We start from the raw sequence: 14634 nt of genomic DNA, 5'->3' as shown, positions 1-14634 counted from the left end.
GATTGACATAACCGGAACAGATCCACTCTCTGAGGTAGTTGGGGGGGGGGGGGTTAATTCTGAAAAATTAGAAAAAAATGGGGTATTTTTAACTTACGAACGGGCGATCGGATCTCAATGAAATTTGATATTTAGAAGGTTATCGTGTCTCAGAGCTCTTAAGTAACTATTTCTGGATTTGTTATCCTTAGAGCATAGCCACGTAATTTATTTAGGCTAAAAAGTAAAAGGCAAAACATTGCTCAAGAAATCTGAACAAAACTAACTCAAATCCATACACACTATTACTGCATAAAGTAATTCATCTTCTGACTTTGAAAAATCAAAAGATACCACCATCTTGGAATGCAACTTTCCTCGTACTACTTTGTTTCTACTAAGTCCTTCTAGCTCGACTCCATCTTATAGGACTTTTTTTTTATTTCTTTTGCTTTTCTACAGCGGCATAATTTCGTCAAAATCCAAACTTGAAGGGGATGGAGGAGCAAAGATGGAACCCTTTATCCAAAATAAAGTGAAAATAGCTGTAAAAACTAAAAAGAAGCCATTTGGTACCACAGAGGCACTATTTAGTACTCTAAAAGAACTATAAATTTACTAAAAAAAAAAAAATGTGTTTCTGTAGATCCTTAAATTTATAGGTTTATATTAGTTTAGACTAAATTTTGGAAGAAACTAAATTTCAGAAGGGGGAGGGGAATGAGGTTTGGGGGAGGGGAAAAACAAGGTTTGGGAGGGGCAGTTGCTCCTTCCAGCTCCATAACAAATTACGCCCCTACTTTTCTATGGTTTCGAACCTTAGAGTTGTTTAATAAGCTTTGATCAAATTCTCCTATAAAACTGGAATTCTACTTGAAGGCCATTTATTCTTCAAGACAGTCTTCTGGGCTACATAGTTATTAACAATATGGAATTATAGAATTACTCAAGTAAATGACAAATGAAAAGGACAAATACTTATACAATAAAGTAAGCAATCATTTATCTGATAAAGTATCACTGTTTCGTGTCTGTGTATCTTTCTTAGGTGATTGAAAATTCAGCTTTTGTTTCCATATTGGAAGCAAATTTAATAATGTCTTAATATAACTTGCATTGTTACCATGTAGCATATATGGAAAACCAGTGGCTTTAATTCAGGGAAGGAAATTTTCTCTACAAGATGTCTTTCCTGCATTCCTCCTCTTAGATTCAAAAAAATCTCTTCATGGTATTATCATTGAAAAAGGGCTTGTTTTTTTTCTTTGTATTTTTGTTAAAGAAATTGAAAAGACAACGAGATTCCCCTGCCTGGAATCTGGAGAATACTCTTTGGCCCCCTCTCCCCTTTCCCGTGGGCTGTGTTTACAAATCTATTTTGAAGAAGGAATACAAAAAAATAAATAAAAAATAAATAAATAAATAAAATAAAACCCATCGGAAACTTGTTTAAATGCATTGCGCTATGTTTTAACGAGTCGGACAAAAATATATGGGGATTAGCTCATTGGCTACAGCCTTGTCCCCTAGTTTCCATGAATTGGCGCTTTTGATCAATACCAGTGGTGTCGACTGGTGGATTTACAATTTTTATTGCAAATGAGGGTGTTTTTTGGGGCATTTTTGTAAAAGAAAGTAAAAAACAAGAGAATTGTTCTCTCTGGATTTCGAAAAAAACTTTTCTCTGTCCTCCACCCCCTTAATTGCCGTGAATTATAGTTATTCATCAATGCTGGTTCCAATCATTGTCAGCTAAAGGGCCAAGAGAATATATCTCTGATTTAAGGTGTTATCTTTTCTGATTTTGGCTTTTTGAGTGACAATTTTGTCCAAGTTTTGAATGGAAAATTTTCCGTTTACCATTAAAATTTTGAGATAAACTTTGATATAATGGGAAATGTTTCGTACTGTTTACAAAAATCTAAAGACAAAGGGATAAGTTAATTGAATGTTATTTGGGAATTGCAACCGAAATAAATTTTGTGACAAACTTTGTTGCTCGTATTCTTATAATTGCTTTGACAATCCTTGTTGAATTATCGCTTCTCGGCCTTTTGGCTAAGATCAAAGTGTAGTATCTAGTTATCAGCTTAATATCTGATACGACCCCTACATGGGGCTCAGAATATTAAACTGATTTTTGGAAACCGTAGGGTTGTGGGGGCTTGCTCCGCTTCCTTCATGCGTTGGCCCGGTATTGCAGTACCTCCGGGATTGGCGCACCCCTTTCGAGGGGAAACCGAAGTCCATGAACCCTAATCAATAATGTGTATAATACGTTATTCGAGGTGAAGAGAGACCCTGCCGTTTGTTACCTTGTCCTTGAATATATTGGAAATCCTTTCTTTTTCCATACGAAAAAAAGAAGAAACACTGTATAAAATTTTCAAAATTAATGGTGAAAAAGCCAATGGGTGGACACCATAAATAATTTAAAGTGCCCAAGCTGAATCCAAGTCCCCATGCATCTTTATCAAAAATAGTTCGTAATTATAAACTGCTGAAATTTAAATTGAACCAATATTCGATAAAATGGCTGAAGCGACCGTTTTTGGCCTCAGGCGGCTTGGTTCTGCGGTGAGCTGTTGATAGTAGTAATGGCTAAAGCCCCCCCCTATGATTCCTAGATAGAAAATAATTGGCAAAATCAGTAGAACGGTCACTGGTTTCTCAGAAATTAAAATTTCGACTTTTCAGTCAAATTGATAAGAGAGTGAGAAACCCCTGATTTTATTTTCTCAAAAAGGTAAACTTGCATTTAAACGATCTAGAGGCGTGCATATGAAAATGAAATGGGGCATTCCCATTTTCAAAAATAATAAAGAAACTTGATTCACTGCTGTGAAAAAGGTATTGTAAAGCTGCATATGTTTAATAAATTAGAGTTTCTGAGTGGCATTCAAAGCAACCAGATTTATGTCAAAAGACATTAGTACAATGTTATATTTTTGAACAGTTCATATTTACCTGGCTGGAGATCTGCCTTGATCATGAAGGAGGTGCTCCCAGGGTGAGGCCTTTCCATTGCACTTCGGATTGGCTGACCCCTGTGAATACCCCAAATGGGGGTAACTCAACAGCGTAATTTTTGGTAGTGGGGGACTGCGTTCGCGCGGACCTCTGGCCACACATTGAATAGGTTTCTTCCTTTGAGCCCGCACTATGTTGCAATTTTGTGAATTGAAAGGAAAAAGTATGCAAATTGATAATGTTTAAACCAAGTAAATTAGAACATCTCTTAAATAAACACATTTTGTTTTTCTTAGTATTGTATTAAAGCAAATGATGGGGTATCAATGACCAGTCGCAATAATTAAATTAAATTGCCTAAACTGGTTGAATTCCTGATGCATTTTGTTTTTGAAAATACTCCGTAATTATCAAATACTGATTTTTAAATTGAACTAGGAATCGAATCAAATTGCTGAAATTTAAATTAAGTCATAAAGGCTAGTCTTAAAAAGTGAAATGCCCTTGGTCACCACACATTTCATCAAGTCAATTGCATTGGCAACATATCAGACTAAGAATTCCTTCACTACCGCTAAGCTTCTTGGAATATTTTAATAGGGGCGGCCTTTGGCTACAGCAATTGATCGACCATTCAGCTACATTACAATTATTTTTGGGCCTGATTACTGAATATTTATGTTATTTTCTGCGGATGTAGTTTTAGTAGTATGTCATTAAAGTTGTCCATGAATTGCTGTTCATTGAATACGTTTTCGCATCATATGATTTTTTGGCCCGTATTTACTTGATTGAACATTGAATTTTTTATTGCTTTCGAACCTTGTAAAAAAAAAACCACGAGGATTTACTAGGATTTATTTTTATATACCCATGTCAACCTTAGCAATTTTCATAGCTCTGGCCTCTCCTCATATCGAGTTAATCTTTCGCCTTTTACTAAAGGTTACCGTGGGGAGGGGCACTTGATGAGTCTTAACAAATTTTTGAATGCCGAAAGGCAGACTAGTTTACACTATTGTTGTATGTTTTAATGTTTCAAGACTACTTATCTACATATTATTTATACAGTATCTTACTTATCAGGATATTATGGTTGTCAGACAATTAACCCTGGAAAATGCAAGATAATTGAAGTCATTTATGAACAAAAATCCAATCTTTTCTAAAATATAAAGCAAATTGTGAACTTATGGGCAAATGGTAAAAAGGGACAGTAATTGTAAAATATGGCACAACTTCCAGGGGTGTCTAAATAAGCTATGTTTATAGCAAAGTAGACGTGATTAGTGTTGTTAGTCGCCTAGTTGCCTACAGCCCTTCAGTTGACAAGTGGCTGGCTAGATGTTTGTTGTTATCTTTTGCAGATGGCATCCAGGGAGGCTACTTTTCAGCGGTTAAGGGATACTCGAAGGCACTATTGGTCTGGTGCATTAGTTTGCCAAGTCCTAGGCCTCCTTGAGTCCCGAATCTCTTAGGGCCCTCATTCTTCCCTCGTCTAGGAACCGTATTTCCATTCCAGTTTAGGGGATTCCTCTAAAATGAGGAGTTTTGAGATCTTACAGTTGGGAAAATCCTTTCATTTGAGGATTCCATTGGTTTTTAGACACAATACTCAGTCTGGCGGGAGAACAGGATTCAAGACACAATTCTCTGTGTGAAGGGAAAAGAGAATCAACATTCGATTCTCCATGTGAAGGGAGATTAAGAAACGCGTATGTGAGGAAGGAGAAGCCTGGAGCTTAAATGCAAATATAACACAAAATCCCTGTGATTTACCACCTCAAAGTTTTATCTTCGTTGATACATTCGGAGAGTCTGAAGTATGGCATTCTGACAGCTAAACTAATGATTCCTCGGTCTGAAATACATTCTACAACATATTTTGGCACAAGGAATTGGTTTGGTCAGGACTGGCCCTTTTTTCTTTTGCAGGCCTTCCTCCAGAACCGTCCTAAATTTTACACATGTCTATTTTGCCTCCAGAGGGAGAAGACTTTGTGATGGGCCAATGGGCCTGTACGAAATTGGAACAGAAACGATTCTTGTATTTATTTCTTAAGCCCTTAGATGGTGTAAAAGCGATTCAAGTCCCAGCTACATTTAGTCCTCTTTTGTTTTGTCTTAAAAAGTAACTATTTCTGGATTTATATCTTTAGAGCATAGCCACGTAATTTATTTAGGCTAAAAAGTAAAAGGCAAAGCATTGCTCAAGAAATCTGAACAAAACTAACTCAAATCCATACACTTTATTACTGCATAAAGTAATTCATCTTCTGCCCTTGAAAAATCAAAAGATATCACCATCAGGGAATGCAACTTTCCCCGTACTACTTTGTTTCTACTAAGTCCTTCTAGCTCGACTCCATCTTATAGGACTTTTTTTTATTTCTTTTGCTTTTCTACAGCGGCGTAATTTCGTCAAAATCCAAACTTGAAGGGGATGGAGGAGCAAAGATGGAACCCTTTATCCAAAATAAAGTGAAAATAGCAGTAAAAACTAAAAAGAATCCATTTGGTACCACAGAGGAACTATTTAGTACTCTAAAAGAACTATAAATTTACTTAAAAAAAAAAAAAATGTGTTTCTGTAGATCCTTTAATTTATAGGTTTATATTAGTTCAGACTAAATTTTGGAAGAAACTAAATTTCAAAAGGGGGAGGAGAATGAGGTTTGGGGGAGGGGAAAAACAAGGTTTGGGAGGGGCAGTTGCACCTTCCAGCTCCATAGCAAATTACGCCCCAACTTTTCTATGGTTTCGAACCTTAGAGTTGTTTAATAAGCTTTGATCAAATTCTCCTATAAAACTGGAATTCTACTTGAGAATGAGAGACGACGAACCTTGCAAGAAAAGACGGAAGCAGAAAAAGTGGTACTCCGATCACGGACTCCAAGTTTCAACTTCCAAGAGTGTTGCTTTTTCTGCACTACAAGGATAAATCTCACCACTACCCACAGAAAAGGACACGAGTGGTACAAGGTTCGGACTAAAGACTTTGAAGAGAGTATAAAGGCAGTGTGCAAAAGCCGTGATGATGATTGGTCAAATAACGTTTTCCGCCGAATATGTGCAGTGTCAGACTGCACGCAGTTGACGCCATTTATCACGCAGCCTGTTCTTCTATGTTTCGATTAAATAAGAGCCCTCCAGCCAGATTTGCGACGCAATAACTTTTTGGAATACTCGAAGATACTGAGCCAGATAAAAAACGTCCAAAAAGGGGGAGGCCAGGTCACGATGAAAGATATTAGGCGTTTTTGAAGCTGGCTACTTTTTTCGAAGAAAATGACGAAGAATAGTATACAGTCAGTGAACTTGTTAAAATGAGAGAGCATTTACAAGAGAGTAAATAATTTCCTAGAAAAACACAAATACTTTAGTAAGTCACAGTTCGGTTTTCGGAAAAGTCATTCAACGGAACAAGCTATCCTAGCGGTCACGCAATATATTCATGATGCTCTTGATCGAGGTGAAATTCCAGCATCTATATTTATTGACATAAAAAAGGCATTCGATACAATCTGTCATAAGATTTTACGGAGAAAGCTTGAGAATTGCGGTATTCGAGGACCTGCTAATAACCTGATCATGTCATTTCTGTCTGAGAGAAGCCAGTATATTGATGCTGATACTACGAGATCTGAACTGATCTCTTTGGATGGACAAGTCGGAGTTCCCCAAGGGTCAATCCTTGGCCCCCTTTTATTTTTAATTTATATTAACGATATTGATAATTCTATGAAAGATCTCGGCCTCACGGTTCTATTCGCGGATGACACAGCCCTCAATATTAGTGGTCCTACTGAACTTGTACTACTTTAAAAATGAAAGAAGTTTTTACATATCTGCTTGAATGGTTCGCAGCGAATAATTTATGTATTAATACATCTAAAACCAAATTCCTGATTTTCTCTCGGATTTCAAAAGCATTGCCAACTTTTAATTCCCTAACAATTGAAAAATGTGATACTACGATCAGCAGAGTCCACCATCTTCGGTATCTAGGAGTGATAGTTGATTCGAATTTAAGTTGGAAGGAGCACATAAATTGCCTGAGGGTAAAGGTTGCAAGGAACGTCGGTATGATCAGGCTTCTTAAACCTTTTCTCCCTTATGATGCCCTGCGGTGTATTTATTTTTCGCTAATTCATTCTTACTTAAATTACTGTCCTCTTGTATATTTGAATACTTTTCGATCGAATATATTACCATTGATAAGGCAGCAGAATAAAGCTCTCCGAATTCTTAAGCTTTTTGTACCATCTCCTGATTCTTGCCCTAATAAGTCGTCAACTAAAAGTCTTCCTCTTTTTTTGAACATTTTGCCCCTTGAATCTTTTATTGTTTTTCATTCTATTTTATTTAAGAAAAAACATCATTCAAATTCCCTACCTGAATATTTTTATGAACCTGATCTATTTTCTGGAACTAATTCCGATCATGACCATAACACGCGTAATCCTTGTAAAGCCCGGCAACCCTTGATAATTTCAGAAAGATCAAGATTTTCATTGAGAAACACAATATTGAGGGTATGGCAAAGTTATCATAATGTAATCAAACTTGAACTTTCTATTAATACGCTGAAAAATAAAATAAAATCAATGCTCATAGAAAATGTTTAAAGTAAAAAAAAAAAAAAAAAAAAAAAAAAAAAAAAAAAAAAAAAAAAAAAAATAAATTAAGTAAATAAATAATAAATGTGTGGTTTATAGCGGTAAATCCCAACTCAGTCTGATGGTTTGAATCTGGAACCTGGATGGATTATGGTTTAATTTATGATATTATTTTATGTTGATGTAGTTATAGCATACAGTTTATTTAATTGTCTGCCATTTGGCCTCGAGCCCTCTCTCTGCCAAATTGGCTTTTTATGTTGAATTTATGTAGTAATAAACAGAACTTGACTTGAACTTGAAATTGAAATATTCGTTGGAACCGATATTTCCTTCAAAGTGCTTGCCATTGGCATTTTCATCGTTCAAGCAGCTCGCCCGCGTGCCCTCATTTGTCCACTGCAACTAGGCTTAGCAGTGCAACTGGATCACCATTTCAAGTCCAGATTTCTTATTGACACTTTACACAGCCATGGATTCTGCTCCTCCTATGCTGAAGTCCAGAAATTTAAACGCTGTGCATCAGTCCATGATGAATCTAGCCTTGCAGGAGTTACCTCCGCACACGCTGTGCAGCATGTAGCTGATAATGCAGATCACGATGTTTGCACGATAGACGGAAGAAACACTTTCCATGGGATGGCTCTGCTAGCAACAGTCACGCCTCCTCTCATTAACAGCCGATCGCCCATTCCGACAGTTGAAGTTTCATTCGATGAAGTAGCCCAAAAAGGAAAAATTCCCATCTTCCCTTACCGCTTAAGTGAGACAGTGCTTTCAAAGGTGCAATATGAGAAGATCCCTGGCAAAAATGTCAACGACCCGTATGCCTTACTCGATCAGCTCTGGTTAGCTACCGGGTTCCTGAATGTCCCAAGGCCGAGCTGGAATGGATTCATGCAGTCAGTTTTCTCTAACCAAATACATCATGAAACGGGAAACCTTCGCAGCAAGGCAAGCGTCTTGTTTTTGCCCATGATTGACCTCCCGTCTGGCAACGAATCCTGCCTTTACGCAACCTTGCGCTTTGTAGCTTCGCAAGGCATAACCTACGGATTCACACCCGTTCTCACATTTGACCAGCCGCTCTGGTGGAAGTCTATGAAGATCCTCAAGTCCGACACGACGAATGAGCTGAGTAGTATTGTTCTCAACTTAGGCGGTTTTCATTTGATGATGAGTTTTGTCGGATGCATAGGACACCTCATGGAAGGTTCTGGTCTGAAAGAGGTTCTGGAATTGGTATACACGACTGGTGCAGTGCCGCACATTCTTTCTGGAAAAGCGATTTCTAGAGCTGTTCGAGCTCACATTCTCGTGAGCTCGGCCATATATGCTCATCTCCTCGAAGAAGAGCAAGCGACGTTGACGTCTCTAGACATGTCTACTGTCTTGCTAACGTACTGGATGGATACCTCCCACCCGAAGATCTCAGTCATGATCCCCAGCTCAAGCAACTTGAAAACTTTCTCAAGCAGAGACGCCAAGAGCTGCTGACTCAGAGAACTGCGAAGCTCTGGTTTCAGTATCTTGACATGGTTGGGATACTGCTTAAGTTCATACGTGCCGAGAGACTAGGCCTGTGGGATTTGCACCTACAATCTGCAGTAGAGATGCTTCCGTTTCTAGCAGCATCTGGACATAACCTCTATGTCAAGTCGGTCTGGATATACCAGCAAGAGATGGCTAAGCTTCAAACTAGTCACCCACCAATCTTCGAAGCATTTGAACAGGGAGGTCACACCATTAGAAGATCAGAGCGACGCTGGGCTGGGCTCTCGGCAGATCTTGTCATCGAGCAGGAGTATATGAGAAGTCTGAAAACATCGGGCGGTCTTACAACTGGAGGTGGGATGACAGAACAGCAGAGAGCCATTTGGGTTCTGTCAAGACCAGCATGCCTGGAGATCAACCTCTTGATGCAAAATTTGACAAAAATTGGTTACTCGACAAGTGAGCAGCACCGCGACATGAGTTCCAGTAGAAAGGAGCGTGACTTCGACGATACCGAGAAGCTCGTCGGATACTTCGGAGAATCTTCTCCGTTCAGAGGTGACAATCAGCTTAGAAACATTGCCAACGGCATAACTTCTTCCCAAGATGTTAATGTTGACGAGGCCGATGTGGCTGGAAAGTTGATTCTAAGTAAGATGACGGGAAAAACCTTGAAGGAGCAAGTCTTCAAGAAAAAAAACCAAGTGACCCTAATGAATGCCAAAAAGGCGGGGTCCTCTGTGGTAGCGCACATAGATCCGGCGCTCCTTTTCCAGCGGTTTATAATAGTAGCCCAACGAACTGACCTCCGAGAAGAATACTTCAAGTACGAACTTTGTACGATTCCTCCTTCTCTTTTCGAAAGCGATGGCCTTATGAGAAAAGCAAATAAGCCAGAGCTTGCAAAAGCGATCTTTTTGGCTTGCGGGGTTGAGACTCAGTCACCCTCAAGACCTGCTTCTGCGTGTAACATCGTCTTGGATGGTGCTTCTCTTCTACATCGAGTTCCATGGAAGGTAGGGTCAACCTTCAAGGTCATCTTTGCTTCATACGTCCATTACGTACAAGCAAGGTACCCTAGTGCGATCGTTGTGTTTGACGGATATGAAGGTGGTCCAGCAATCAAAGATGCTACCCATTTACGTCGAGCAAGGATGGTTGGCCGCCAAGTCTTTTTCACCGAAGAGATGACCCTCTGCATGAAGAAAGAAGAGTTTCTTTCATGTAAGACAAACAAAGGACGTTTCCTGAAGCTGCTCGGCAACCATTTGGAAGCCGTTGGTTTCCGAATTTTCCACTCGGAAGGAGACGCCGACGTTCTGATTGTAGAAAAAGCCGTAGAAGCTGCTAGTCTTACAGACACAATCGTGGTTGCTGATGATACTGACATCTTGGTTCTTCTGATCAGTCGATCAGATTCGCGTTCCGGGCGTTTATATTTCTCACCTGAAGCTAATTTTGGCGGTACTAGTTCAGCTTGGGATATTAGTGAGATGAAGCAGAAGCTAGGAACAGATGTCAGCAATCTGATACCGTTCTGTCATGCCGTGCTGGGTTGTGACACAACCTCTCACCTTTACGGAATAGGAAAGGGCAAAGCCGTTCAGCTGCTACTTTCCAACAAGAGTTTCAGGGACAGCGCTGCTATATTTGGTGACAAGCTCGCATCGCTTGACGATATTGTGGCAGCAGGAGAGTGAGCATTGTTGATACTGTACGGTTGCCCTGATGTTTCGAACCTGGACACTGCCAGAAAGCTAATCTTTCACAGAAAAGTGAGCACTGCCACCACTTTTGTGCATCCACAAGAACTGCCACTGACTCAGGCAGCAGCGAAGTACCACTCGCTACGTGTCTACTGCCAAGTTCAAATCTGGCTCGGGAACCCAGTAGACCCTTTACGCCTGGGATGGAAACTGCAGGATAACGAAGTTTTTGCTCCAATAAAAACAGATCTCCCTGCCGCTCCGTCTCAGCTGCTGAAAATTATCAAATGCTCGTGTCGTATTGACGGCTGTGATAGTGAAAAGTGTACCTGTAAGAAAAACGGTCTTGAGTGTACTATAGCCTGCCGTACCTGTAAGGGAAGCTCGTGCAACAATTCGAAGTTTCAAGAAGAAGAACTTAGTGAAGAAGAATAACAGTTAACTGTGATGATGAAAAATCTAGTTCCTATATTTTGATGATGTGCAATTTTTATATATTTGAAAAATAAGATAAAAGCTTTCCTCTGAACACATTAAGTTAGAACCTACCTTGTCTCATGGTGTTTGGTGCTGAGGTGTTTCGTCATTCCTGTTTATTGTTGTTTAGTTTTTTTTTTTTTTCTAAGCCTTTCGTTTACATAGCCAAATAGACAACGCTGGTAAGAGTTTTTTTCCCCAAAGACACAGTTTTTTTCCCCATTTTTTTTTTTGCTGATAAATATTTTTCTTTTGGCCAGGTAACGAAATGAGTATCAGAAATGAATTCAGAGCCAAAAGCTGATCTAAAAAGATGTGTAAAACATTATAGTTTACGTTTTTAGTTTTTTCCCGGTTTTTGAGAAAATAAATAAAAAAACATTAAAAAAAAAAAACAATTTCGCATCGAGCTAGAGATTTAAATTTTTGATATGTTGTTAAGCATTTTTTTTCCGGTCCGGATGGTGAAGAAACCATTTCTGTACAAATTTTTTCCTGGTCAAAACTTATTTTTCTCCTACTACTAAGAAACCAATAGATTATACGCAAAAATCGAGGAACTGCTTTTAAAAATAACCATGAGCCAATGCGAAGAGTAATCTAATTTGACTAATCTAAACTAGCCTAGGAAGCCATAGGGTAGTCATCAAAGGTAGAAACATTTTGGGGGGCTTGTCGTTTTGTTTCAGAAGGAAAAGAGGTTAAAAAAACAAAAAAAATTGATAATCATATTTTGATTCTTTCTAAATATTTGTCTACTAAAAACTTTGCTTCATGACTCTAAATTAGGCATTTTGTTTCTTTTCAGCTTGTGGATCAACAATCATTTTGTTACAAAATTTTTCAGCTAGCGGCCATACCACGTTGAAAGTACCCAGTCTCGTCAGATCCTCAAGTCACACAACGTCGGGCCCGGCCAGTACTTGAATGGGTTACCGCCTGGGAACACCGGGTGCTGTTGAAATCTTTTTTTTGTTTTTTATGTTTTTATTATGATTTCTTTTTTTCAAAGTAAAATAATATTCTTTAACAAACTCGTTTCCTTATTCCAACAGCACCAAGCTGATTATATTTTATATAAGAGAAAAAAGAGAGACTAAATTGGACATTTCCCCGATTCCATCTATCGGTAATAAATAAATGCGAGTCAACTGTTTTGGCTTAGATGATAAGCCACTAAATGAAGGCGAAAATTGAACAGCCACAAAAGTTGACTCACATTTATTTAAGCCAATAAATAAAGTCAAAAATTGTAACCAAAGTGACATTATAAGCCCCCAAGATATTTTAGTTGACAATTCCAGCAACTAAATCAAGTTGAAAGCCACCAAGAAACAGAGAGTTTTAAATGGTTAATTTTCCTCTGCCGGAATGCGCTCTTCAACCCTTTGGGCATCTCCTTGATCGGTCAAATAAATTGGGGACTTATAAAGTCACTTTGGTCACAATTTTTGACTTTATTTATTGGCTCATTAGCTAAGCCAAAACAACAGCTGACTCAAACTCATTCCTGATTTCCAAAAAGTTGGCGTGTAATTTAGCATATTTCATTGGGGGGTATTTTACCAGTAATTTTTGATAAAAGCTCACTCAACAGTGTATTTATGTCCAAATCGTCTTCATATATTTTTGGGCTCAACTCCATTGTACAGTTCAACTACTTTTGTCTTTCATTAACATCTACACCAAAAATCTGTTTGTTCCTTCAATAGCGCCGCGTAAACAGCTGACTTAAATCAAAGACTTTAAAGTTATTCTTTGATTTGTCCATGTCCAAATCCTCTTCATATGTTTTCGGGCCCAACTCCATTCTACAGTTCAAGTTGCCTTGCTCTTTCAATAGATTCTATAGCAAAAGTCTACTTGTTCCTTCAATAGCGCCGCCTGCCATGGTCGTGGACTTTGGACATGGTCTATGTCCAAAGTCCATTCAAATGTTTACGGCCTCAGCTCCATTGTACAGTTCAACTATCTTTGTCTTTCAGTAGTATCAATGATATCAATGTACTTGCTCCTTCAAGAGCGCAGCACAAACGACTGACTTTAATCAAAGACTTTTATTGTCAGAATTTGAAAAAAGAAATTAAGCAAGAATATTTATAATTGTGGTATTTCCCTATAAAATAGTACTATTATTTATGTGCCTAGTTGGAATGATTTATGCTTCCTTAATGAATCTGTTTGAAAAAAAAAGTTATATTGTCCTAAGCAAAAACAGGATTTAATTATATCCTTTTCCGTTGTATAATTACTATTATTTTTCCCTTATGTAAATTATATTAGTTATCATTGATCAGCCTTGTTGGGAATGGATCCTTCCCTCCAACGATTTGAAGGCGCCGCTCTACCCATTCAGGTATGGCGATGTATTTGTATATTTATCAATGTGAGCACTTTATTATTGAGTTTGAACCTTACGATTCAGCCGTAAAATTTAGTCCAAGATGGTGTTTTTTAGACAGCAATAGCGCTAGAATGCAAAAGTAACTATTATAGAACGTGTTTTGGGCTCAAACAACAGCTAAATTATACTTGAAAGGGATAAGTAGACAGTCAAAATTTGAAATTGATAGCATTATACTTTTCTGAACAGAGTTTCGAGCATTTGTTTTGATAGTCCTGAAAAGGGCTGTTTGATACTGTAGGATAAACCTATTGCAGACATTACTTTTTAGCTGGTTTCTTAGCTACTGACTTTTTAGATGCCACTTTCTTGGCGGCGGGAGATTTCTTGACTGATGGCCCCTTCTTAGGTGTCGACTTCTTTGCTGCTACTGCTTTTTTGGCAACAGCGGATTTCTTGAAAGTCTTTACAGGTTTCTTGCTACCAGCCATTGGCTTGGTAGCCTTTTTGGCTGAAGTTGACTTTTTTTTAAGACTTTCAAAATACGATTGAAGTACCGAGGAAAGGGAAAATTCCGTTTGATTCTTTGAATTGGTTAAGTTCTTTGAGGTAGTGACATTTGGCAGTTGAAGGCTACCATATATTTGATAAATGACTAGAAAAATTGGAGTTCAATGTCTTGTGTAAAAGACCCCATTCTGCAGCTATGCAGTTTTTGCCAAAATAAAGTAAAAAAAAAAAAATGTGCAAAAATTCAATAAAAAACAAGCGACTGGTCGAGTTCCTCGACGTAAAACATTTATGACAATTTGTTTAGTTTTACTGTCTTAAATACAAAGCCATTTTTTGACGCAGTATTTTTCTTTATAAAGTCATTCCATTCAAACGTTGGAAAAAATAACAATTGAATAACAAAAAAACTTCTGATTTATGCATTGGACTTACGTAAAATGTTTTTTTGGTAATTACTGTTCGTTATAAATTTAACTTCACTTTTTGATTTTATCTTAAAAAAAAACTTATTGGATTTTTTCTATGTAATCTG

General features: G+C 38.1%; 3 non-coding genes across 3 annotated transcripts; all 3 read left to right on the top strand.

Annotated features, from left to right (window-relative positions):
• Nucleotides 1-2017: 2017 nt before the first annotated feature.
• On the top strand, nt 2018-2207 carry LOC136038305 (U2 spliceosomal RNA). The gene has a single exon (XR_010620182.1). It is a non-coding gene; the product is annotated as a U2 spliceosomal RNA (small nuclear RNA).
• A 731-nt stretch (nt 2208-2938) lies between these two features.
• Nucleotides 2939-3102, top strand: LOC136038297 (U1 spliceosomal RNA). The gene has a single exon (XR_010620178.1). It is a non-coding gene; the product is annotated as a U1 spliceosomal RNA (small nuclear RNA).
• Nucleotides 3103-3845: 743 nt separating this feature from the next.
• On the top strand, nt 3846-3956 carry LOC136038321 (U5 spliceosomal RNA). The gene has a single exon (XR_010620192.1). It is a non-coding gene; the product is annotated as a U5 spliceosomal RNA (small nuclear RNA).
• Nucleotides 3957-14634: the final 10678 nt, after the last annotated feature.

Source organism: Artemia franciscana, chromosome 17 (assembly GCF_032884065.1).
Source record: "Artemia franciscana chromosome 17, ASM3288406v1, whole genome shotgun sequence".
NCBI classification, from domain to species: domain Eukaryota; kingdom Metazoa; phylum Arthropoda; class Branchiopoda; order Anostraca; family Artemiidae; genus Artemia; species Artemia franciscana.
The sequence above is the reverse complement of the archived record's forward strand: the minus strand, read 5'-3'. Positions and strand labels throughout refer to the sequence as shown.